This window comes from Mastomys coucha, unplaced genomic scaffold (assembly GCF_008632895.1).
Source record: "Mastomys coucha isolate ucsf_1 unplaced genomic scaffold, UCSF_Mcou_1 pScaffold6, whole genome shotgun sequence".
NCBI classification, from domain to species: domain Eukaryota; kingdom Metazoa; phylum Chordata; class Mammalia; order Rodentia; family Muridae; genus Mastomys; species Mastomys coucha.
Window position 1 is genome coordinate 84,278,045 of NW_022196912.1, and position 25,133 is coordinate 84,303,177.

Below are 25,133 nucleotides of genomic sequence, written 5' to 3' on the forward strand. Positions count from 1 at the left end.
AGACACATTTTGAGGCTCTTCCTGACACTTCCAGCTCCATGATGGGACACCTTTCCCACCTGGATTTAGGCTGCAGACTACACCTGTTCTCTCTACTCAACCCCAATGCTGAACAGGCAGCGAGGGGTGACTGCCATGGGGAGGGGGCACTGCTGGCCACTGTCACCGTTCCTCCATGCACTTGGATTTGGAGATGTCTGCGAACACCTCTTTTGTCCCTCACTCTGCTAACAGCTTGTTCTTTTTTTACTGCTATATAGATCACAGTATTTCCTTGCTTCTTGGAGAGATTAACCATGGACCTGTTTCTATTTTTCTGAGATATTCTGTAAGCATGGAGATGAAAATAGCTCTCCCATCCATAAGTTCACCTTCTTTTCCTAACAGCCTGCCAGGAAATCAGCAGGATCCATGCTCACAGAGTGCAGAAGGTCATTCCGAACTTAGGCACCTGACAAGTCGCTCAGTCCCCGAGCTGGGAATGGCTATAGAAATTCAGTATGTAGTAGTTCAGTATGTACACTGAACAGGAAGTGATGCGGGAGTCAGGGAGCAGAGAGGGCCAAGTTCATGGCAGGAGTTGGGGTCAGGGGTCAGACATCTGTTTGCTAGCAAAGTTCTGAGCCTGAGTAGAGCCTCTGCAGGAAACAAAGGGCCATTCCTTAAAGGGAATTAAAGAAAGCCAAAGCTGTTAAAGCTTTAATACCCTTTGTTCTCTCTAGGGGTGCAAATGTGGCCTGTCTGTCTGTATGGGTGGTAGGTATGTGTGTGTCTGTGTGCATACTTGTGTATATGTGTTTATGTGTGTATATATGTCTATGTGAGTATGTATGTGTGTATATGTGTGCATATACATGTATGTATGTGTGTATGCGTGTGTATATGTGTGTCTATGAGTGTGTGTATACATGTGTGTGTGTGCATGTGTGTGTGTGTGTGTGTGTGTGTGTGTGTGTGTGTGTAGATTGAACCCAGGACATTGGGTTTGCTAGAAAAGCTCTCATCACTCAGCTATACTCTCAGCCTTGGAGTTATTGTTGCCTCAGCATTCTGTGTCCCATTGAGGAATGGGACACATAGTTTTTAGTATGCAATGCTCATCTCCCTACCAAAGACATGGAGGGTCTGGGGCCTAAGGCATGCTCAGCTAGCCAGACCCTCCTCTCTAGGATTAGGAATACCAAGAGAGGAAGCTAGAAGTTTAGGGATGGGAAAAGGCCTCAGTGCTGGTGGTGTCCTGCCTGGGGTCCTGTGACATGACCATGACAGCCATTGTGGTTGCTCATCGTCTCTTGGTTTCCAGTCCAATCCCTTCTCCGAAGGCCTCCTGCCCACCGTGTGGACTATTCAACTCTTCCAGTTCACTCTAGCTTAGGAAAAATTAACCAGTGCTGAAATCTACACTTCTGCATCAAAGAGTTAGACTGGCTCCTGCCCTTAAGCCTGAAGAGGTGGCTGTGGTGCTGCTAGCTAGGTAACCCGGTAGCAGGCATGGTTGCTCCTCCGTGAGAGAGCCCTACTTACAGAAGTTAAAATCCTCCTAGACAAGGTCTTGGGGTGTGTTTTAAAGTGGACACAATGATCTGGATGCAAAGAGAAATCCCTCAGAGTGCAGTCTCTACAAAGCTAATCTCAGACCCCACTCCTCAGTAGCAAGAGAAACTGAGTTTTTTCAGATATTTAAGTCAATTTTTTTTTTCTTTCCAGTACCAGGAACTGAACTAGTCTATGCTAGGCAGGTACTCAGCTACTGAGCTAGATCTGAAGCCTTCTTTGGTGACAAGGTCTCACTAAGTTGTCCAAACTGGCTTTGGATTTGTGAGCATCTTGCCTGTCTTCCAGGTAATTGGGTCAGGAGACTGTACCACCAGGCTTTGCTTAAATCAACTAAAGAGAACTTTGTCTTTAGACTGGGTCTTCCTGTGTAGCCTAGGCTGGCCTTGAACTCCCAGAGATCTACTTCCCTCTGCAGAAAATCTACTTGCCTCCTAAGTGCTGGGATTAAAAGTGTCCATTGTCACATTCTTCAACTTGATTTTAATTTTTTACTTTTTCCTACTTAAGATTAAGGAACTGTCGTCTCACACGTGCTAGACTGTCCCAGGTTCCCAGAACCCTGAGAGTCATTTGGGTGTTTTTGTTTGTTGTTGTTACAGTGTTTTAATTCTCAGGGGTCATTTGGAAGCTCAGAGTGTGGTAGTATTGACACCAGAGACTTTCTAGTCCCCAAATTGTATTAATGATGGCTGAGACCACCAGTGTCGTGGCCAGTGCTAGGACATGCCAAACCAGATGTCTTTTCCCTCTTCGTTTTTTGAAGCATGAGCAATTCTGGCAAGGCCACTACCTAGATTTATGTGTCCCTGGGTCTCCCACAAAGTTAAGATTTGAAGATTTGATTGACAACCTCCCAAGGAAATGGCTCTAGTTGCTGACGATGGAGGAGTCCTGACCTTCCTTCCTGTCTCCAGGACTCTCTTAATCTGATGAACATTCCACCTTCTTTATATATTTGCATTTCCTTTATAGGACCCTCTACACTACCTAGTAAAATCAATAGCTTAAACTTCTAAATTAGAAAATTTAAAGGAGCCAGGCAGTGGTGGCGCACGTCTTTAATCCCAGCACTTGGGAGGCAGAGGCAGGCAGATTTCTGAGTTTGAGGCCAGCCTGGTCTACAGAGTGAGTTCCAGGACAGCCAGGGCTACACAGAGAAACCCTGACTTGAAATAAACAAAAACAAAAACAAAAGACAAAAACCAAAAATTTAAAAGAAAATGTCAGCCAATTATGTTGGTATACATCTATAATCCCAGCGCTAGAGAGGTTGAGACAGGAGGATTGCTGTGAGTCTGCAGCCTGGGTTACATAGCAAAACCTGTCAAAGTAGGGGTGGGGAAATTGACATGAGAACTTGTTCTTTCCGCCTTACCAAAAACCTCCATCAGGGCCAGATGCACGAAGCTTTTTCTATACTTTGCTCACAGAGAAGGAGGGGATAGGTCCCTACCAGGAGTTAGGAGGATAATTTTTAAAAAATTAATAGATTTTAAAAAGTTTTGTCAACACTATCTAAAATTAATGAGATGAAAAAAAAATAGAAATTCTAAATGCTATCCACTGCCAAATAGAAGGGTTAATTGGATTTTGTATTTAATGTCACCATCTCCTGGGAGTCTTGGGGGCTTTCTGAGAAAGGCTGAATGACCCCTAAGCTATATCCCATGGATGTCACTCCCTCCTCAATCATCATTGACCTTTAGAATTAGGGATGAAGAGAGCTACTTATTCACACTTGGTAAATCAAGCCAGCAACGTTATCTCTAATTAGTATGGAGTCCCCATTTCAACAGAAAACAAATATTTGTGTTATGAATGAACTAGCACATTACATAATCCATAGTCTAGCTCCTTATGGGTCTCAGTGCAGCTGCTTCTCTGAATGGAACCTATCTGCTGTAGACATGGGCAGCAAAGCCACTTGGGTGAGGAATATCTATTAGCGGGTGACCACAATAATTCACTGTACCACTAAAAACAAGTTTATACTATTTCTTAAGCACTCATTACAAATGCTGATTCCAAGAAGCATAGGAATCCACATTTTTGGAATTTACATCCCCAGGTGATACATATATATTATCTGTCACTATTTCTAGGGAAACATGAGGAAATGTCTACTCACACCAGATAGAGAACCAATGAAAGACCACTAAGGTCCAACTTGATGAACCAATGATTTTTATTTGGGCTACTTAGGGGAATGAGTTAGGGGTTACTTGTAGAAGCAGGAATGACCTAAAGATGGATCATCACCAAAACCCACCTCAGCATGGGTGACAGCTCACAAAAGCTGGGGACCAGGAGCAGTGGCCCAGCCTGCAGGTGGCTCAACAGGTTGGAGAGTGTCTCTTTTAGGAAGCTCAGGTGGTCTGACAGTCTTCCACATGGCGTGGCTGATCTCTGATTCTTCTAGGCAGCTTAGCTTGTCTGAGAGAGTCTCTTAGCAATCCTTACAGCTTACATATGACCGGGGAAGGAGGAGCCTAGTGTGTCTGGTCAATTTCTGGGATTTCCTGAAGACTTTGAATTGTTTACTTCCTGAGTGGAAGAAGTTTCCCCACAAGAGGGAAAGCCTCACCTCCCCTTAGAGTATTCTGTTGTCTCACCTCCTTTCTAACGTCTTGGTCTGAAGATATCCCCTCCAAGATGAAAGGTTTTAATCTGGGAGGAAACTTGCTATGCAACAATATGAAGGGCAGATCCTGGTACAATTGATCCACCACTATACAATCAATTGAAAGAGAAGGAGGCAGGCAGGTCTTTAGGGGTCCACTACCAGGGTAGATGTGAGTCACAGGGACCCTGACTCAAATGGGCCCACAACAGACAAGGGTTCATTGTTCCATTTAATAGGGACAGTGGTGGGTGGGTTCTAGTATCCTGGCTTGTTCAGGGGTAGGGGGTGGGGGAGGGTTAGTGATATCGTGGAAGGGCCAGCTCTTGCCCATTTTTACTTCTCTGCCATCCTCTGTGTGGCTTCCCATGGCTGTGACAATCGGATTTTCTGCATCTGGAAAAAAAAAAAAAAAGGAATATTTTCTTCATGGCTGTCCCTAACTGAACAGCTTAAGAATGGCCCTCAGTGTCACACCCCATTCACTGGCTCAAAATGAATGGAGAGTTTCCCCTAAGGCGTGACCTGATGAGGACCTTTCCAGCTACTGGGGCTCAGAGACAATTTCTTTACAAGGAAGGGAGTTAGCAGCCATTCAACGCTGTGTGTCACGTCAGCTTACCCCAGATCTTAAGCTGCACCATAGTCCTTGAGCCTGAGAGATCATTTACCAGCCATGGGTGAGTCCAACCCAATGACTCACCAGGTGCCCCCATTTCATGTCCTCACTAGCCTTCTATTTAAAACTTGAGAGAATTCCTTCTTTGGGGACAAGGCTGGGAGATCAGAATAGCATCTATTCATTAGCTCTTTTGTCATTATTCTTAAATTTTATTTGAAGGAGGGTTAAAAATAAAATACTTATTTGTTTTTTATGTATGTGTATACACTTGAGTTTATAAGCGCCATGCGTATGCAGAGACCCTTGGAGGATCCCAGGGAACTGTAGTTACGAGTGGTTATGAGCCACCATATGGATGCTGAGAACAGAACCTGTGCCCTCTGCAAGAGCTGTAAGTGCTCTTAACTGCTACTCCAGTGTCCTCGTCCCCATCCATTAATAGAATTTCATGTAGCCCCAGCTGGGCTTGAACTCTCTATTAGTCAACACTATCCTTGAACCCCTGACTTTCCTGCCTTTGTGTCTCAAGTGCTGGGATGATAGGCCCTTGCCACCATGCCCAGATTAATATATACATGAATATTAGATATACTATATCTCTACAATACATCAACCTGGAAGGCTGCTGAGGATATAAAGAAATAAAGCACAGCTTCTGTCCTCAATGAGTTTATTCAGGAAACAAGCAGACCAGGGGCTGAGGTTTCTACTACCAAGCAGGGAGAAAGGGAGAAATCTTGATTCACTCAGGGCACTGTGGTTATACTGCATGGACAACGTAGACTGCAGACCAAGCCACATTTCTGATGGTTTTTTTTTTTTTTTGGTTTGGTTTGGTTTGGTTTGGTTTTGGTTTTTCGAGACAGGGTTTCTCTCTGTAGCCTTGACTGTCCTGGAACTCACTCTGTAGACCAGGCTGGCCTCGAACTCAGAAATCTGCCTGCCTCTGCCTCCCAAGTACTGGGATTAAAGGTGTGAGCCACCACCGCCCGGCTTCTGATGTTTTCAAATTACTGACTTAAAAAATAAATTTTGAGCCGGGCATGGTGACACATACCTTTAATCTCAAGACCCAGGAGGCAATGTATCAAAACAGCCAGGGCTACACACAGTGAAACCCTGTCTTGGAAAAAAAAAAAAACAATATTTTTTCCTTTGGAATAATAATCAGTTTATACTTAAGGGTCAATATGAAGCATTCCTAAATAAAAAGAAAGCATTGGGTTGAGTTTGTGCTCTCCAGATTTTGAGAGCATTTCTTGATAGTGTAATTAACTTATTTATAAGAAGCATCTCTTTGGGGGAGTTAATTACAATAACAGATGTTAAGTCATGATGCTAAATAGTCTACTTTCTTGGAATCTTTCATGAACTTCTTTATTCTTTCTCTTTTTTTCTCCACTCAGGATTTTTTCCCACTCAGGATCTTACTATGGAGCCCATGCTGGCCTCCGACTTGGGGCAGTTCTGCCTTCTGAACACTGGGCTTGCAGATATAAACCGTCATGATGGTTCTGCGGTTATCACTTTTACCTGTTTTAGAGCTGATGTAGGAATCAGGGAGCTGTGGTGGGATGCATGGGGAGGTGCTGTATTATGATGCAGAGGTTCTTGGATGTTGAGATTCACCCCGAGTCTCAGGTGTCTTTCCTTCTACCCCAAGCATCCATCTACTCACTGCAGACACATATTGCTCTTGCCTCCTGTGGTGGTTTGAATAGGCTTGGCTCAGGGAGTGGCACTATTTTGAAGGTATGACCTTGTTGGAGTAGGAGTGGCCTTGTTGAAGGAAGTTTGTCACTGTGGGGGTAGACAGTGAGAGCTTCCTCTTAGCTGCCTGAGGATGCCAGTCTTCCCCTGTTTGCCTTCAGAACAAGAAGTTGAACTCTCAGCTCCTCCTGCACCATGCCTGCCTGGATGCTGCCATGCTCCTGTCTTGATGACTGAACTTCAGTAAGCCAGCCCCTATTAAATGTTGTTCATTTTAAGAATTGTCTTGGTCATGGTGTCCGTTCCCAGCAGTAAAACCCTGAGACACTTTCTTTTTGCTTATAGAACATCTCCAGTCCCTCAGGGAGGCCTCTGGTCACATGATGTTCCTATCACAACCATGCAAATGACACCTGTATTTGCAAGTTGGTATGTCTCTCTTCCAAGTGTTGAGCTCAAATTTCCATACCACGAGTGGCTATTTCCAGCTGGGCATATTGCCAGAAACACGTGACGTTTGCATCTCTTCCGTCACCACCCCACTCCTCTCTTACTTCTATTCTTAATATTTATTCAAGTCAAATCTGAGTCTCATCTCAACGAAGCACCTTCTGATTACTTTTCAGGCAAAAATAAAAAAATAGTTCCTGAGTGTTTGTTATGGGACTGGGCCTTGGTCAGACTGCACAGAGGAGAGCAAGCTTCGGAAGTCCTCTACAACTGCAAGCTGCCTACCGAGCATCCATTCAGGAGCTGAGGGTTGGGGGCTAGGAAGGCGCTCATGCAGGTAGAAACCGATCTCTCCAACCTCGATATCCAGACTCCTAATTGTCTGGATAATGACAGAAGGACAAGAACTCTCCTTGAAGAGAATTTGCTGGGTGTAGGTGCTGTCCCAGGAGCTTACGACAAAACATTCTCATCTTTACATCCAGTGTGGGAGAGAGTCTGTGTCTCATGCTCCTTGCTTGTTTTCTCTCCCGCCTCCCCACTTTTGAGACAAGATCTCATTTATAACCTAGGTTGGCCTCAAACTCATGGTGATCCTCCTGCCTCAGGCACCTTGTCTGGCCTCCTCCTCCTCCTCCTCCTGCTTTTTCTCCTTCCTTTTCCTCCTCTTCTTCTTTCTCCTCCCCTTTTCTCCTTCTTCCCACCTTGCTTCTATCTTCCTCATCATGTTCTTCATTTTGAGACAGACCTGTCTCCGGAGTGTTCCTCCATCCCCGGTTTATGTGGTGTCGGGTTTAACCCAGGGTCTTGTGCATGCCAGGAGAGCACTCTACTTACCAAGCTACCCCCTCTCCTTTTTTTTTTTATGCAAAAAGAAAATTGAGGCACAATTGATTGTTTTTTTTTTCTTGTTTTTGTTTTTGTTTTTGTCTTTTTAATACATTTACTTCCATTAAAACCAGGAATATAATTTTGTTTCTAATTCTGTGTGGCATCAAAATATTTAACTTTAAATAGAACCAGAAGCATCCGTATACCACTTTTCAGCAATATTAATGTTCTGGAGAAATATTAATGATCAAAAAAATATACTGGCACAGTATAAAGTAGTGTACATTTTTTCTCTTGCCTCTGGCTCACATGTGGCCTGGCACAGATATCTTTAACGTAAATCACTGCTAATTTTGTACACGATAGTTTTAGTGTATTAATCGTGGTTATTAAAAATATGGTGTTATAACATTTTTCTTGGATCACCAGCTTCTTGAAACCCCCTTAAATTCTGTGCCTGAGGCAAGTGCCTCTTCCACTCCTTGCCTTGATTGGAGTAACGTTACAAGCCAGGCCATGCACCCACGTCCAGCAGTAACAGCCAGGCCATGTACCCACGTCCAGCACTAACAGCCAGGCCATGCACCCACGTCCAGCAGTAACAGCCAGGCCATGTACCCACGTCCAGCACTAACAGCCAGGCTATGTACCCACATCCAGCACTGCCTAACCCTAACCTTAACCCTAACCCTAACCCTAACCCTAACCCATACTCTTTCTTGTCAGTTGCACTGCCTATGTCCCATTAAGGCTGTATATTTATGTCTGAGTTTTCCTCAGCACTGCCTTTTCTGATTAAACCATAAATGCCTCAAAGGCAAACACCATTCATCACTGGGCTTCCTGAGTTCTCAGGAGCAGCTAGCATCATGATTGGTTGCACACAAAGGGTGTTTCATAAAGGCTAGAATCATAAAATTTTGCTAGCTCACTGAACTTTACCATCTTTTTTTTTTTTTTTTTCCCGAGACAGGGTTTCTCTGTGTAGCCCTGGCTGTCCTGGAACTCACTGTGTAGACCAGGCTGGCCTACAAACTCAGAGATCCACCTGCCTCTGCCTCCCAAGTGCTGGGATTAAAGGCGTATGCCACCACGGCCCGGCTGAACTTTACCATCTCTACAGCTACCTTTACCACAGTTTACAGTTTATGGCAAGGTCCCTAATCTATTCTAATTTCATATAAACAGTTAACTGGACAACCTATGTCATTTAAAGGGAATAATAAACATGGTTGATGAAGGAACTATGCTAATAAAACACTCTTTTTAAACCCAGTATTTTCCTTTTAGTGATAATTTTGACTTTTTTTTTCTTCAGGAGAATATGACCTTTTAAGAGGAAAAACTCAAATGTTCGTTTTTTTTTTTTTAAAGACTTATTTTTATTTTACATATGTTGGTTTTGGATCCCAGGATAAGGGGCTAAGTTGCATATTATATCAGAGCAGACCTGGCCTCCAGGTTCTCCCAGTATCCCCCAGTATACCCTACCCTTAACCCTAAACTTTCTAGCTCAGGGGCTGGGTTGCCCTTCCCCCAGAGGCTCTTCTCTATATAATCTAGAAATTTTGGTCTCTCCTTTCTCTCTTCCTCTCTCCCCCCCCCCCTTGCAGGAGTGCCCTTTCTCTCTTTCTGCACCCCCTACCCCTCCATGGTGACTTCCCTGTCTTCCCTGACCTTGGTCCTTGGGACCACTGAACTCCCCCAAGAGCATCTTCCCAATAAACCTGTGTTTATATCTACTGTGGCTTGAACTGGCTCATTTCACCAGTGGAGAAATAACTTATCAACACATGGGTGGTTTGCCTTCATGTATGTCTGTCTGAGCCCCACATGTGTGCCTGAAGAGGCCAGAAGGTAGTGTTAGATCTCCTGGACCTGGAGCCTTGGTTGAGAGCAGCTGTGTGGGTACTGCTGTGGAGTAGTCACCAGAGACGACTGCTCAGACCGGGTTTAAGCCAATAGAAAGTCTTTGTTAGTCAGGGTTGACTACACTGGGTGTTCGAGATCCCAAGTATAGCCCTGAGCCTTGCTTTTAAGCACAAAATCCATGTCTTGGGTTAACATACTTCAGTTAACAAGAAAAAATATAGCCAGAAACAGAACTACAGAAGCCCGAAGTCAAGGTTAGTACATTTAGAGACTTTCCCAGAGCTATGGACTTTGATGGGTTAGGCCTTTGTTTTCGCTTTGGCAGGTAGTGCTATCTGTAGGCTGAGTCTTATAGCCTGAATGGCACATACATCATGGCGTCAGTTGAGTTAAAGTCTGGGTACCTGCTAAAGTCCTGGGAGTCAAACCTAGGTCCTCTGGAAGAACACCCAGGGCTCTTAACCATGGAGCCATCCCTCCAGCCCCAACCCAGAGTTTTGTAAGTGAACGGGTCAGCAGTAGTAGAGAGGGGTAGAATGCTCATTGGTGCCGTTGCAGCTCCTGGGGCATACATAGTAGGAAGTCCTGAAGCCCAGCTGCACACTGGAGCTTTGCTCTCGACCTTGTCCCTGCTGCTGCGAAGCCTTCTCACCTGCGGGTGTACCCAGTCCACGTAGTGACTTCCCACCCACTCCTTGTAGTGACTCCACTTCCTTCCGCCGGGTTGTATTTTCTCTAGCACTCCTTCTGGAAGTGGCAGCGGAGGCTGAGTAGTCTCTCTGCTGACAGTGAGCTACTAGAAACATGTTTTCTAAAGAGAGAGGGATTAGTGGCAGTTTCTTCAGGGCACATTATGTAAGCCCTTTGAGAGCTCTCCTTAGGGTGGGGATCTTGAAGATGTAAAGTAAAGAAAACACGTTGCACCAGGAGACATTCAGTCCTGGTGAATGTTTTCCTGTCAGTTTTTCTTTTCTCCTCTTCTTCCTCCTCCTCCTCCTCCTTTTCTGCTTCTTCCTCTCTCTCTTCCTCTTTCTCCTTTTCTTCCTCCTCCTCTTCCTCCTTCTCTTCCTGTTTTGTTTTATTTCTCAAGCTAGGGTTTCTCTGTGTATCCCTGGCTATCCTGGCACTTACTCTGTAGTCCAGGCCGGTTTTTAACTCATAGAGATCTGCTTATGCCTCGCTGGAATTAAAAGCTTGCACCACCGCCACCACCCCCAGCTACTACTCCTTTTTTTCTTCTTCTTCATTTCCTTCCCTCTTCAATCTCCCCCCCTCTTCCTCTTCCTCATCTTCTTCCTATTTTTTCTAGGCAGCTTTCAAGGTGTAGCTCACGCTGGGGTTATAGGTGAATGCCAGCAATCCTCACACACTTGTCCACTCAGAAGTGGATTGATAACAAAATGTTACTTTCATTTGTTGCACTGTATGTCAAGGTCTTTGGGGTCAGGCTTAGCTTCTCTTGGATTTCAGTTCTGAGTGTGCTGTATTTAGTCGTTTATTTACTTATTTTACAAAAGGGAATTCTCATTTAGTCTTCTTGGAATTTAGAGTACTATACAGGCTTCTGGCTTATAACACTGTTTACAGTCTATTCAGAAATCACATCCTTACAAAGTACGGTACAAAGCATGGTGTGATCACTGAACACCTGCAGGCCTTAGGGAGTGTGCCTAAGGTTTGTCTCATTTGAAGAAATGGGGTGTAAAGACAACTGGCTGGGGCTGCTAGTTTACTCTGAAGATAGCTTTTCTGAATGCCACCTTTCTGTTAGCTTTAAAACCCTGTGCTAGTCTTGGCGAAAAAAACCACAAGCTCATACATAATGGGGTAGAAAAAGCACTCCTTTCAAGGCTGGGGATGTAACTCAGTAGATCAGTGTTTTCTAGTATGCCTAAGACTCTTGGTTTGATCTCAAGTGCTCCAAATAAACAGAACTTGGACTGGAGAGATAGATCAGTGGTTAAGAGCACTCACTATTCTTCCAGAGGACCTGAGTTCAATTCTCAGCACCCACCAATACCTCTTCTGGCTTCCACTGGCACACATGTTCATGCACATACACATGTAAGAATAAAATCTTTTTACATAAAGAAAGAAAAAGAAAAAAACAAAAGAAATGGAAGCAGAGGACATCATTTTCCTAGTTCAGTCAATTAGTTGTTCTGGACACAAATTCATTCAGTAGAGGCCACTGTGGACTAAGGCCAGAGGTAAAAGCAAGGGATTTAAAAATTCAAATATTAGTCAAGTCCATTGACGCTTCTGTTCTAAGAAGCTGAGCCACTTGCTGGGGTTAGAAGGGAAGTGGTCAGATATTTACTCTCCAAATGTGGAAAAGAATTGGTGGAAAGTGGGGGAGATGTGACAGGGTGGGAGAGGCGGACAGCCTTAAGTCCTGGCGATACAGGCTGCCTCTCTGAATTGTCAGAGAAATTAGCAATGCTACAGAATGTCATGGAAGCGTGTCTCCCTCAGATGGGGACAAAACTGCAAACAATGATCTGCTCTTGGATTTGTCCACTTCTAGGCCAGCAGTGGTGGGTTTAGAAGACAGAGAGAGACCTGAGGATTCGTCCGTACCCTGGCCACTGCAGCTGCGGAAGGGGTTTGGAAAGTTGAGAGATGAGAGTTTAAATGTGACTTCTAGTTTTAGGTTTGGATGACATCAAAAGGTTCCGAGCATGCCTCACACTTGGAGGACAGAAGCAGAAGGGTCAGAGGCCAAGGTCATCGGCTACATAGCAAGTCGGAAGCTGGTGAGGGCCACAAGAGATCCCTTCTCAACACTGCACCCCACACCCCAAGCCCCCTCAAAAAAGGAAAGGGGGAAAGGGTTAAAACAGTGACAACCAGGAAGACTCAGAAAGGATATAATTTAAATAACACCAATTGAGAGTCTACTACGAGGCTACTGGCTGCAGACGGACAAGAAGAGGCAAAGGTACTGCTTCAGGGAGCTGCGACTTACATTCAAAATTGCTACAGATTCCCAAGGCTGGATAGTGACAGCCTTAAATAGCAAAGGCACGTCCTACCTGCCTCTCCTTTTCTCCCGCTGAGCCTGGCTCTACCCCACACTTGGCTCCCCAGAATGCTAATTATAAACCTCTATTTTAGGGCCTATTTACAGAGGAAGCTTGTGCCAAGGGAAGCACATACCTACAGAACCATTTAAAAGGGTGACTTTCTAAACAGTGACAGAGTGGTGCTCTTAGATGTGCTTCACTGTGTGAGTGGTAGCCCAGGGAACACAGGACAAGTGAGTGCATGGTGGTGCTTGGTGGCAGTGAGCTGAGTGCATGGTGGTGCTTGGTGGCAGTGAGCTGAGTGCATGGTGGTGCTTGGTGGCAGTGAGCATGAGCTTGCCGTATGCCGAGACAGAGAGCTCAGTACTTCTGTGGTGCTGAAGCTCCTGGATCTTTGGAGGCTTTGCACTTGGCCTTCAGGCTTGTAACGGTGCCTCAGGATATTGGAGCCTTATTCTGACTATGTGTAGTTGTTTCAAATTTGGGGATTTTTTTTTTCATTCATAGGTTTTCTTGCTGATGCTGCAGTCTTTTGCTGTTTGTTGTGTAGGGTCCCTCTGTGTAGCCCTGGCCTTTGCTGTCCTGGAACTCACTCTGTAGACCAGGCCGGCCTCGAACTCACACGCCATCCAGCCTGACGCTACAGTCTTATTTGGGCCTTTCATCTCTGAGCCCTGTGTGATTTGTTGGAGCACTGCTATAGCTTCTCTACTGTACAGGAAAGAGGAGGCAGGAGGGCAAGCTGCGAATAGGAACAGTATGAGTGCTTTTTTATCTCTGATGGCCACCCATTTAATCGTAGCTCTGTAGAAACACTCATCTTAATCCAAACCAAAGATAAGCGCTTCCAGGGATTTGTGGTTACCAGTCGAGTGTGGTCCAACCTTCTGGCAATCCTTGTTTCCTAGGGATACATTGTTTCTGTTTGTAGGACTGAAAACCTCCTTTCTGTCTGTCTTCCATCTTGAAGCAGGAGTGAACCTTTTTTTTTTTTTTAAATCACATTAACAGCAGGGAAGTGTTTTCCTTGCCTGACTGGTTCATACTACTCTATTCAGGTTTCTGTCAAAAGTTTCTACACCCTGCTGGGCGTGGGAGGCGATGACTCACCGGGAGAGATGTCTCCGGTATTGCAGGATGACTGGGGACTTCTCAGTTCAGCTCAGCTAGGGCAGTTTTGTTCTTCCTTTGTGCTCGCTTGGATACTGTCATGGCTGCTTGCTCCTAAGGAGAACCAGTCCGATGAGTATTCAAATATTAAATTAATTCCTCTCTAAGTGGTTCAGCAAGTTTTTACTAGAAACTTAAACAGGAGCAAGACAGAGGCAAGGACAAGAGAGGCTGAGCTGAAAGGGCAAAGGAAACTGAAAACTTTTCTGGGGTTTGTTTTTTTTTCAATGTTTCCTTTGTCACTGATCTTGGTGCTTTTGTGCACTAATAGATCAAGAGAATATATGAATAAAAAATAGCCACAGATTAAACTACTTGTGCCACTAAGCCTCGCCTTCCCCGAGTCTGTCCTGTCTGGTCTGTTATCGTTCAGAGGGGTCATCTAACTCAGTGAATTGCCGTAAATTCCTGCTACCACCTGTCCTCACCCTCCTCCAGACCAAGGACTTACCCAGAAGCCTACTGGCTGCAGTCTGGGCATTAAATTGGAGGTAGAGTGCCAGTGGAGATAGGGAGTCGGGTTATGTGTGTGTGTGAGTGTGTGTGTGAGTGTGTGTGTGTGTGTGTGTGTGTGTGTGTTTGTGTGTGTGTGTAACGGAACAGTGAGATGTAGAAGCCACACACTGGTGAACTCCTGCTACGTCTGAGATTTCTTTTGGTTCTCAGGTTCAATCACTGAGTTCTATTGCCCTGGGCAGGAATTCACTGCATCATAGGAATTCTTGGTGTAGCACAGGCTGGTCTCCTGGCCGTCCTCCTGCCTCAGCCTCCTACTTGGTTGGATTCCAAAGTGCTCAGATTACAGGTGTGAGCCACCACACCCAACCCTCCCACAGACCTACCGCTACCATCTTAAAGTCCCTTTCCTTCCTCCCTGCTTGCTCCCCATTTCTTCCTATCTATTACGAGTCTATCAAGGAGTTATGCCGGAATGTGTTTAAATTAGACAGTTTTTTTGTTCTTGGCTCCAAGCCAAACTCGACCTCCAGGCCTAGCCAGGGAATTACCTAAAAATTACTTTTCAGAAACGGATGGCTTCACAGGTGTACCCTAACCAACAGCACAAAAGATTTGACACCAAAATGCTTCCTCAGGTTTTTCAAAAAATTGAAAAAGGGATATTTTCTAATTCATTCTGCGAGCCTGGCTTTAACCTGAGTCAGAAGGCAGAAAAAGATACCACAAGAAAAATCAAGCTACCATCAGTCAGTGTCTGTTGGGAATGCAGACTGTAAAAGTCCTCAGCACAATTATAATGAATAAAATTAAGCAACATATTAGAAGGGTTATACACCATAACCAAGTGGGGTTTATTCCCTAAAGACAAGGTTGGCTCTACATATGCAAATCAATCATTGTCAACTACCATTAAAAAAATGGAAGAAATGATCAAATGACCAACTTAATTGATTCAGCAAACACATTTGACCTAATTCATATCCTTTCATGTTATAAAGCACTCCAAATTAGCAACGGAAGGGAACTTCTTCAGTGTGAAAAAGACAGTATGGAAAACTCTAGCAACATTACCTAGAGGTGAGAACCTGAAAGTGCTTCTTAAATCAGGAATAAGAGACGCAGTCTCATAGTGAATACTGAATATTTCACATGATAACAATTCAACATAAGATCTGAAGTAGCTCAAGGACATAAATAAATATAAATTGGAAAAATAAGAAATAAAATTGTCTGTTTGCAAATGGCATGTTCTAACTTATAGAAAACTTTAGCAAGGCAGTGGTGGTGCATGCCTTTAATCCCAGCATTTGGGAGGCAGGGTTCGAGGACAGGCTGGGCTACAGAGTGAATGCTAGGACAACCAGGTCTAGACAGGGGAGCTTTGTCTAAAAAAACAAAAAAACAAAAACAAATAAAAAACCCCAACCAACCAACCAACCAAACAAACAAAAAACCAAACCAAAACAAAAACTACCAACAAAAAACCCTCAAAACCCAAATCAAATAAATCAAAGCGGATGTCACTTGGGGAACTTGCCTAGTATGCATGAAGCCCTGGTTTTATTCTCAGTACCACAGAAAACTTGGTGATGGTAGTATACAATCTATACTTCTAGCACATGGGAGGTGGAGGCAGGAGGATCAGGAGTTCAAAGCCATTCTTGATTACATAGTAAGCTTGAGGCCATTGTGGGCTACTTGAGACTGTTTCAAATACACAAACACACACATTCTCTCTCTCTCTCTCTTTCTTTCTCTCTCTCTCTCTGACACACACACACACACACACACCCATGTACACTTAGACATGCACACGTACATGAACGCACCATGTACACGAATGTACCACGTCACCATTACCACCAAACAAAAACCCAGCAAAGCTGAGACAGGAATTCAACTTATTTGCAAGAAAATTAAGAAACCATTCCACTTACAGTACTATCATAAAATGGAGTATACCTTAGTCATTTTAACCAGTGTGATCTAAAACTCCTACAAGATAGAAGATTGCTAGAAGACGTTAAAGCCGATAAGCACAGAGAAAGATGCTCTCTGTTTATGGATTGGAAAATTTCAATATCATTTAGATGAAAATGGTACCCAAATTCATATGCATATTTTATACAATCCCTATTAAAGTCTCAGTGGCATTATTTCGCACAGAGATAGAAAAACCTACTTTAAAATTCGTATAGAATCTCAAAAAAATCCCAAATAGCTAAAATAATCTTGAAAAACAACAAAATCAAAGAACTCACTATATAGCCATGAAAACAACCTCAGAACCAAAGCCAGAAAGCAAGTAGTGGTGTGGACAGAGTGGGATGTTCGCAGATTGCCAATAGGAATGCAAAGGGTGCAGCTGTTTTGGAAATCAGTCGTGGTCTTCCATGGAGAAAGCAGGTCCACAGTTGCTCCAAAAGGCAAAATAAAATACCATACTATCCAACAAGTTTTCTCCTAAGCATGTATAATATGTATGTATATATGTATGTATATATGTATGTATTTGTATGTATATGTGTGTGTACAAATTATATATGTTATATATAGTAATATATAATATATTAAAATGATTTCTGAGTTCGAGGCCAGCCTGGTCTACAGAGTGAGTTCCAGGACAGCCAGGGCTACACAGGGAAACCCTCTCTTGAAAAACCAAAAAAAAAAAAAAAAAAAGACTCCCAGTTGAGAAAATGCCTCCATCAGATTGGCCTCTAGGCAAGTTTGTGGGGCATTTTCTCGATTAATGATTGATTTAGGAGGGCAAAGCCCTCTGTGGACAATACCACCCTGGGCACGTAGTTCTGGGCTATCTATCTATCCATCTATCTGTGCAAGCTGAGTAACTGCAGACAGTAAGCAGTCAGAAAGCAGCTTCAGTTTCTGCCCCCAGGTCCCTGCCCTGATTTCTCTTCACTATGGACTAGGAACCATGAGCAAACCAAATACACCAGCTCCTCTTCAAGGTGCTTTTGGTCCTGGTGTTTTATTTCAGGAATAAAAAGTAAGCTAGAACAAGTGCCCAGGACCAGATAGAAAGTCCAAGAGAGGTCATAAGGACCGGGGGAATGGAAACTCAGGCGTTACTAGCTTGTGGTACAATGTTTCTGTTTGAGGTGATCAAAAATTCTGAACATGGAGAGCAGTAATAACTATACAACATTATGAATATGCTCAATGCCATTGAGATGTCTACTTGAAATGATTATAGTCAAGACTGGGGAAAAGTCACAGTGGTAAATTTCATCCTGTATATTTTACCACAGTAAGAATATTCTTAAAATGCATAGTCCAGCCAGGCGGTGGTGGTGCATGCCTTTAATCCCAGCACTTGGGAGGCAGAGGCAGGTGGATTTCTGAGTTCAAGGCCAGGTCTACAGAATGAGTTCCAGGACTGCTAGGGCTATACAGAGAAACCCTGTCTTGAAAAACAACAACAACAAAAAAAAAAAACTCAACCAACCAAACAACAACAGCAACAACAACAAAAATGCATGGTCCAGGGCCCTATCCTAGGAATAGGTGAGAGGCTGATGTGGTTGTGAAGTGGGAGCCTGAGGGAGGAAAATGAAGAAGAAAACAGGCAAAAGTAGGTTAAGGGAGAGGACCCTGTCTTCTCTCTCTCCAGGGAGTTTGGCCCAAGGGAGGGTAACCCTGTATGGAGAAGTCTTCACATTCCAAATGTGGGCATCTGGAGGGAGTGCTACATCTGTGGGAGTGCTGGCCTGCCCCGCCCTCGGGCACATTAGTTAATTATTGAGAAGTGCTTCAGAAACACACCCAGGAGCTTATTCACTGGCTGTGTAGGAGCTGGCATTTCTGAGGTGGGGGTTGGTGGGGGGAGAGACAGAACTCACAGCAGCTGCAGGACAAATTGCCTTCCATTGAGTCAGGCTTGTAGGATTGGGTCCAGACTCTTGCAGCATTCCTGTATTGTGCATCGGGAGAGAAGAGTTAAATACATTGTGTGGTCCAGTCTGCGCAGCCTTTTTATTTATTTAATAAATTAAAAAATTCAAGACAAAGTTTCATGTAGCCCAGGTTGGCCCCAAAGCACTTATGTAGTAAAGGATGACCTTGAACTCCTGATCTTCCTTCTTCTCTGTCTCAAAATGCTAGGATTACAGGCACACGCTACAGTCTACTACATTTATTTGTGTGTATGTGCTTAGGTGCGACAGTGCTCTTGTGAAGATCAGAGAACAACTTGTGGGAACTGGTTCTCCACTCTGTAGGTCTGGGAATTAAACACAGTTGTTTGGACCTGGGGGGAAAGCTCGTTTAATTGCTGAGCCATCTTGTCTTAGAGAAATGAACTATGAGGTCTTTGATAAATAAGCCACCCCAAATTTCATTTTTAATTTTCTTGTGTTAATTTTTAAATTATTTGTAATGTTTATAGTCATATAATTTATACATAAACAAGATCATAGAATATGTTCTGTTCTTGGATAGATTTTTTTTTTTTAACTTAATGTTCCCTGGAGTTCTCTCTGCAATACTAGCTAGGGTTTCTCCTTACTTCCTACAATAGACATGTTCCTTCTAGATGGAATGGCTGGAGAACAGCTTTACTACCCCTTATTCGAGCAAATGGCACATGTGGCTTTCCATTTCCCATCATGACAAACAGTGCTGCAATGAGCATTCTTGTCACAAATTTATGTGCACAAGGGTTAGTATTTCTGAGGGCTGTATTCTTCGGAGTGGACTTTTTGGCTCAGGGCATATACATTTAAGGAGGGCTATAGTTTTTTGTTTGTTTTGTTTGTTTTGTTTTGTTTTGTTTTTGAGGCAGAGTCTCTGTGTAGTCCTGGCTGTCCTGGACTTCTGAGTTCTGGGATTAAATTTGGGCGCTCGTCACTACCACCCAGGCCATTTCTTAGGAGTGTACATTTTGGCTCATAGAGCATGCACATTTAACTTTTTGATCAATAACACCAAGTTTCTTCCTGAAAAATCTGTTCAACCCTAAATACTATCTTTTTTTTTTAATAAAGATTATTTATTTTTGTTGTATGTACCGGTGTTTGTCTGTATGTGTGCTTGTGTATCATGTGTGTGCCTGATGCCCATGGAGGCCAGAAGAGGGCACCAGATTTCCTAGAACTGAACTTATAAATGACTGTGAGCCACCATGTGGGAGCTAGGACCCAAACCCAGGTCCTTGAAGCGCAGCCACTGCTCTTTACTGCCGAGCTGAGGCTCTGGTCTTAAAGACTGTATACTGCCACCATCATGTGCAGGAATAAGAGTGTGTTTTAGGTGTCATTGCCCTTTGTGCCAGCTGGGCTTTTCCTCCTAGTGTATTAGTATTGACGATTTGTAGTTTTGGGTCACATTTTTCTTTGAGTTTTAAAAATGTATACAAAATACAGTGTGTTGCTCAATTAGCACAAGATGAATGATCGCTCGTACAGCAGTTTAAGGAACGGAATATTGCCTGAAGTTCCATTGTGTGGCAAATGACCAGAGTCCTGACTTCTAACCACTATAGACTGGTCATTTCTGCTTCCCCCTTTAGACAATCAGAAGCATTTTCTTCATTACACAGCACATTTGAGATATTCACATACTTGTGCATAGCTGCGAGATATTTACTTACATTGCTTATCATCTCCCATTGTGTGAGTTATAGCACCATGTTTATTTAGAGATGGGCACTCGGGCTGTTTCCAGCTTTTGGCCGTGAGCATTCTTGTGCTGTCATGTGGTATGTATGCATACACTTCTGTTTTTGTATGAATGTAGAGGGTGAAACTCCAGGGTGAGGGGTGAGGCTCTAATCAACGTGAGTTCCCTATGATAATTTGTTCATTTGCGGTTGGGTGGCTTGTGCCTTAATATTGATTTGCTTGCACTCCGTTTGTTTTGCTTTTAAATTCTGTGCTATTTCTGTTGTAATTTCTCCTAGTCTTTGTTTATAGTGTGCCTCTTATTTTGCCCGAGTTTAACACCTCCATATAATCACATCTGTGATTGTTTTTCTTTAAGTGTTCTGCATTTTATAGCTTGCTTAGAAAGCTCTTTTCTGTCTCAAATTGTAATACTTCTCTTTTGTTTCCTTCAAAGACTCATTGTGTTTTGATTTTCACATTGGGCTTTCTAATCAGTCCAGATTTTATTTTTGAGGGTGAGAAGCAGAGACTAATTAATTATCTAGCACTCAGGGGATGAATAAAATTAAACCATTTACTGCTTAGACCTCTTAATATCTATTTTTAACATCTCAAAACAGAGGAGAACATCAAAGAGATAAGAAACTAAAAAAACATTTAAAGCACATTTTTTTCCACTCCGAAGTCTCCCTCAAGTGACACTTGTTACGGTCTCAATTGAGGCGAATGTTAGGTGGTGGAGCTTCGCATGCTGTGCTTGGAAGCGCTCAGCCACTGCCCACTGGCTTGCTCTTAGAGAACAGAACGTGGCTCCACGAATTTGTGTGCCTAGCAGAAGAAAGGCTCCATCCGGGAACCACCAAGTAGCCTGAGGTCACAGAGGATAGGAAGTCCACTCCTTTCCCAGGCTCCAGTCCCCCTTAATCTAAGCAGAAATCTCAGATTATGTTTGTACTCTGTTTCCATCCTAAGGAGAGAAAAACTAACTTGAATTTACGACCCTCAGACTGGTTTCCTGTAACGACCTCCTCAGGCAAAGCTAACCAAAAGAAACCATTTTCTTGTCTGGCTGAGGGATTGGAGCTGGGATCCTAAGAGTTCGAAGTATGTTTGAAGTTGTTCCATTCTCTCCCTAATCTGAGATGGGCCATGCATGGCAGGCCTGTGCTCAGTGCATAGTCGAGTGGCTGTGGGCAGATTCTCTGAGCTGTTCGGCGCAGGGTGCTCGTACCCTCCACTTCCTTATACGCTTGTAGGTGAATGAAGATTGATGTCTTGTTACCTTGGTGAACAGGTTGTGGGACTGGAGTCTGGGTAGGGTGGGGCGTGGCAAGATCCCCTTTCACTCGACAAAGAGCTTGGTTGAGGCTGCAGATCTGACTATGCAACCGGCTGGGCTGCTTTTCTGGAAGATTGCTTTGTTGACTGAGCTCCAGTAGTGTAATCCAAGGGGCCTGAAATGGCAAGTCTTGCTGCTTGCCTTTGTAGTTTCACGGTTTTAAGGATTTGCCGGCGCTCATTCTGGAAGCAATGGGCTCCTCTCTTTTGCTCCTCCTGGCATCCCTGTGTGTCTGTGTGTTTGTGTGCGTGTGCACGCGCGTGTGTGTGCGTGCGTGCGTGTGTGTGTGTGTGTGTGTGTGTGTGTGTGTTTTGTATATGTGTGACTACAAGATTTCTTCACGGGCACGTTTTATGGCTGGATTGTTTACAGCAGCAGAAAGACTGAGATCAAAGATTTTCCTTTGATTTTAAGAGTTGCAAATCCAGATTTGTGCTTTTTGTGCAGGAAGATGATGCAGAATCTTGTAGTGAAGTTTGACCTCTCCCTGAGGGCCAATCATTTGAGCTTTTTTTTAGGACTCTGCTTCAGCAACGTCAGAGGGAAATCGATACAGGAGCAGCCAGTGCGCCAATTTTCAAAGAATCAGGTGTATTTTCCCACACATTTTGGGAGGGAAGTGAAGTCTTGGAGTTTTGAGGAAGTCAAGGGTGAGGTCAGCAGAGACAGTTATTTATATCTGTATGATGTATAGCGAAAGCACAAGCTTTCGTTCTGTCATCACGGAACCAGTTCATACAAGAGGAAGGGCGTATCTTGCCTTGTTGAAAATCTACTGCACTAAGAATTTCTAGTGTGGTTTAAATTTGGGGTAATGTGTATGGGGGCTCTGGGGTATTAGAAGGATGACTGACCACATATGTTCCTCCTTCAGTCTGCTTTGTGGATAACATGTCTCACTTCCAGTTAGTTAGTTGATCGACTGAGACAGAGGTTTCTGGGTTTTTTGTTTTGTTTTGTTTTTTGTTTTTGCTAACTTTCCCAAGATCTACAGTGTGAGCAGCTGTGTGTGTGTGTGTGTGTGTGTGTGTGTGTGTGTGTGTGTATTGGGGGGCTGAATTATCATTTAATTCAAAATGAGGATGTAGGACTCTAGCAAGCACTAAGAGGATTAAGAGTCCCTGGGTTTCTATCATATTTTAAGGATGTCTTCTAGCTTTACCATCTTTCCAGTGCTTGAGTTCTGATTTTTTTTTCTCCCTCAGGCTCTTGTTATTATGGGAAATGAACATGTTTGGGGACAAACATGTCAGAACTGTGAGGGAGAAACTTGGCAGTGAGGCAAACTGTGTGATATGCTTGACAAGAATTGAGAAACAGCACACCTCAGAAACTCAGCTTCTCCGCGGCTTCTGGTTCAGAGACATGAGTCAGAAGCCACACAAGGGGAAGCACCCTGCAGCTCTCTCTCCGAATGTCTCTACTAAGGAGCCAGCAGCGGCCGTTTCCGGCGCACAGCAAGAGGTGGCATCTGAGGGAAAGCCAGCCTAGCTCTGTTCCACCAGGCGAGACAGGAAGTGAAAGAGAGAACATTTGTCCTTCACAAGGAGAAGAGTTGGGGCAAATTGTCTGAAAGGCAAATATCTATAATGATGGGGCAATGAGAAACTCCTAGTGGCGGGAAACAGACGTGCCTTGGCACACACATGGAGATTTTTTTATCCCTGGGGTTTGCTTAACCCCTGTCTTTGAAAGTTTGCCTTTTTCGAGAATAAACATGGTTTAATAGTGAGCAAATATTAGTTCACATAATTAGAACCTGTTGAGTTGAACAGGAAACACTGAAGGGAAGCCTGCAGGTGCTTGAAGGCAAGGCAGAAAAGAGGTTCTTGGTGTGTAGATTCCCTCTCTTTCCCCCCAAGGGGAGTGTCCTTGAATGGAGCCGCTGTGGATGAAAGCGGAAATAGACAACTTGTAAAAAGCAGGCACAGCACGGGAAGGCTCTGGACTTGTTAATGAGGCTCCTCCAGCACAGGGGAGGTGTAAAAGGTATCCCGAATTTTCAGTTTTGTTTTGTTGTTGTTGTTGTTGAAAGGGTATGGGCACCTCCCACCCCACCCCTGTCCCTTTCAGAACATGAAATTTATAAGCTTTCTCCACCTTAGGGTTTGAGTATATTATCAACTCCATTTCAGGTTTCACAAACTAAAGAAAGGGTTCATTCAGACTGAAGGAGGAGGAAGAGGAAGAGGAGGAAGAGATGGAGGAGGAAGAAGAGTCAGCCTGCCTTTTCAAATCCAAGTTTCTCTCTGCAAATGTCTTTTTCTTTCTTTTTTTTTTTTAAGATTTATTTATTTATTTTATGTGTATGAGTACACTGTAGCTGTAGAGATGGCCATGAGCCATCATGTGGCTGCTGGGAATTGAACTCAGGACCTCTGCTTGCTCTGGCCCCACTCCGGCCCAGCACACTGTGGCTGTCTTCAGACACATCAGAAGAGGGCGTCAGATCTCATTACGGATGTTTCTGAGCCAACATGTGGTTGCTGGGATCCGAACTCAGGACCTTCAGAAGAGCAGTCAGTGCTCTTACCGCTGAGCCATCTCTCCAGCCCGTTTTTGTCTTTTTAAAATATAATTTATGTATATATTCCCTTTACAACCCAATACCAGCCCTTCCTCTCCCCGCAGTCCTCACACAAGTCTTTCCCAAATTCTCCCTTCCCCTTCTCTTCAGTTTGTGAAACCAGACACTCTTAATCTAATAGAACGGAAAGTGGAGAATAGCCTTGAACTCATCGGTACAGGGCACAACTTCCTGAACAGAACATCAATGGCTCAGGCGCCAAGGTCAAGAATTAATAAATGGGACCTCATGAAACTGAAAAGCTTCTGTAACTCAAAGGACACCACCATCAGGACAAAATGACAGCCTACAAATTGGGAAAAGGTCTTCACTAACCCTACACCTGACAGAGGGCTAATATCCAAAATACACAAAGAACTCAAGAAGTTAGACACCAACAATCCAAATAACCCAATTTTAAAAATGGGGTACAGAGCTAAACAGAGAATTCTCAACAGAAGAATCTTGAATGGCTGAGAAGCACCTAAAGAAATGTTTAATGTCCTTAGTCATCAGGGAAATACAAATCAAACCGACCCTGAGATTCCATGTTACATCCATCAGAATGGCTAGGATCAAAAACTCAAAAGGACAGCAGATGCTGGAGAGGACGTGGAACAAGGGGAACACTCCTCCATTGCTGTGGGATTGCAAGCTGGTACAACCACTCTGGAAATGAATTTGGAAGTTTCTCAGAAGATTGGGAATCATTCTACCTCAAGACCCAGGTGTACCATTCCGGGTCATATCCCCAAAGATGCTTCTGGGGAAGTCACATGAGCTCTTCCCTTCTCCCCATCTTGCATTCCTTACACTCCCAGGTCTGGTCACATTAGGGCAGAGCCAGCAGCCGCAGCCCTCATCCTCAGGCTGCTGGTGTCGAATGTGAGGTTGTCCATCTCTGACTGCGGGAGGTCTTTTCCAAAGCTGAGTGGAGACAAATCAATAAATGGCTTCGTGACTCTCCATAATGCACAGGAAGATGTGATGTACACCGTTCGAGAAAAACAAACAAATCACCATGGAAAGATTGCTCATATTAGGGAGATTTATCTGTGCTGACGTTTGAAATGGACCTGAAACATGAGTTGAATATTGACATTTAAAAAAAGGGTGTCCGGCTGGAGAGATGGCTAGTGGTTAAGAGCACTGACTGCTCTTCCACAGGTCCTGAGTTCAATTCCCAGCAACCACATGGCAGCTCACAAATGTCTGCAACTCCATTTCCAGGGAATCTGACATCCTCAAACACTAATGCACATAAAAAAAAAAAATAATAATAATTAA

The 25,133-nt window shown here is 43.9% G+C and overlaps 1 long non-coding RNA gene across 1 annotated transcript; it reads left to right on the forward strand.

Moving 5' to 3' along the window:
- The first annotated feature begins 19,808 nt into the window (after nt 1–19,808).
- On the forward strand, nt 19,809–23,013 carry LOC116079925. Its single transcript, XR_004114217.1, has 2 exons — nt 19,809–20,036; nt 22,486–23,013. It is a non-coding gene; the product is annotated as an uncharacterized LOC116079925 (long non-coding RNA).
- The last annotated feature ends 2,120 nt before the right edge of the window (nt 23,014–25,133 follow it).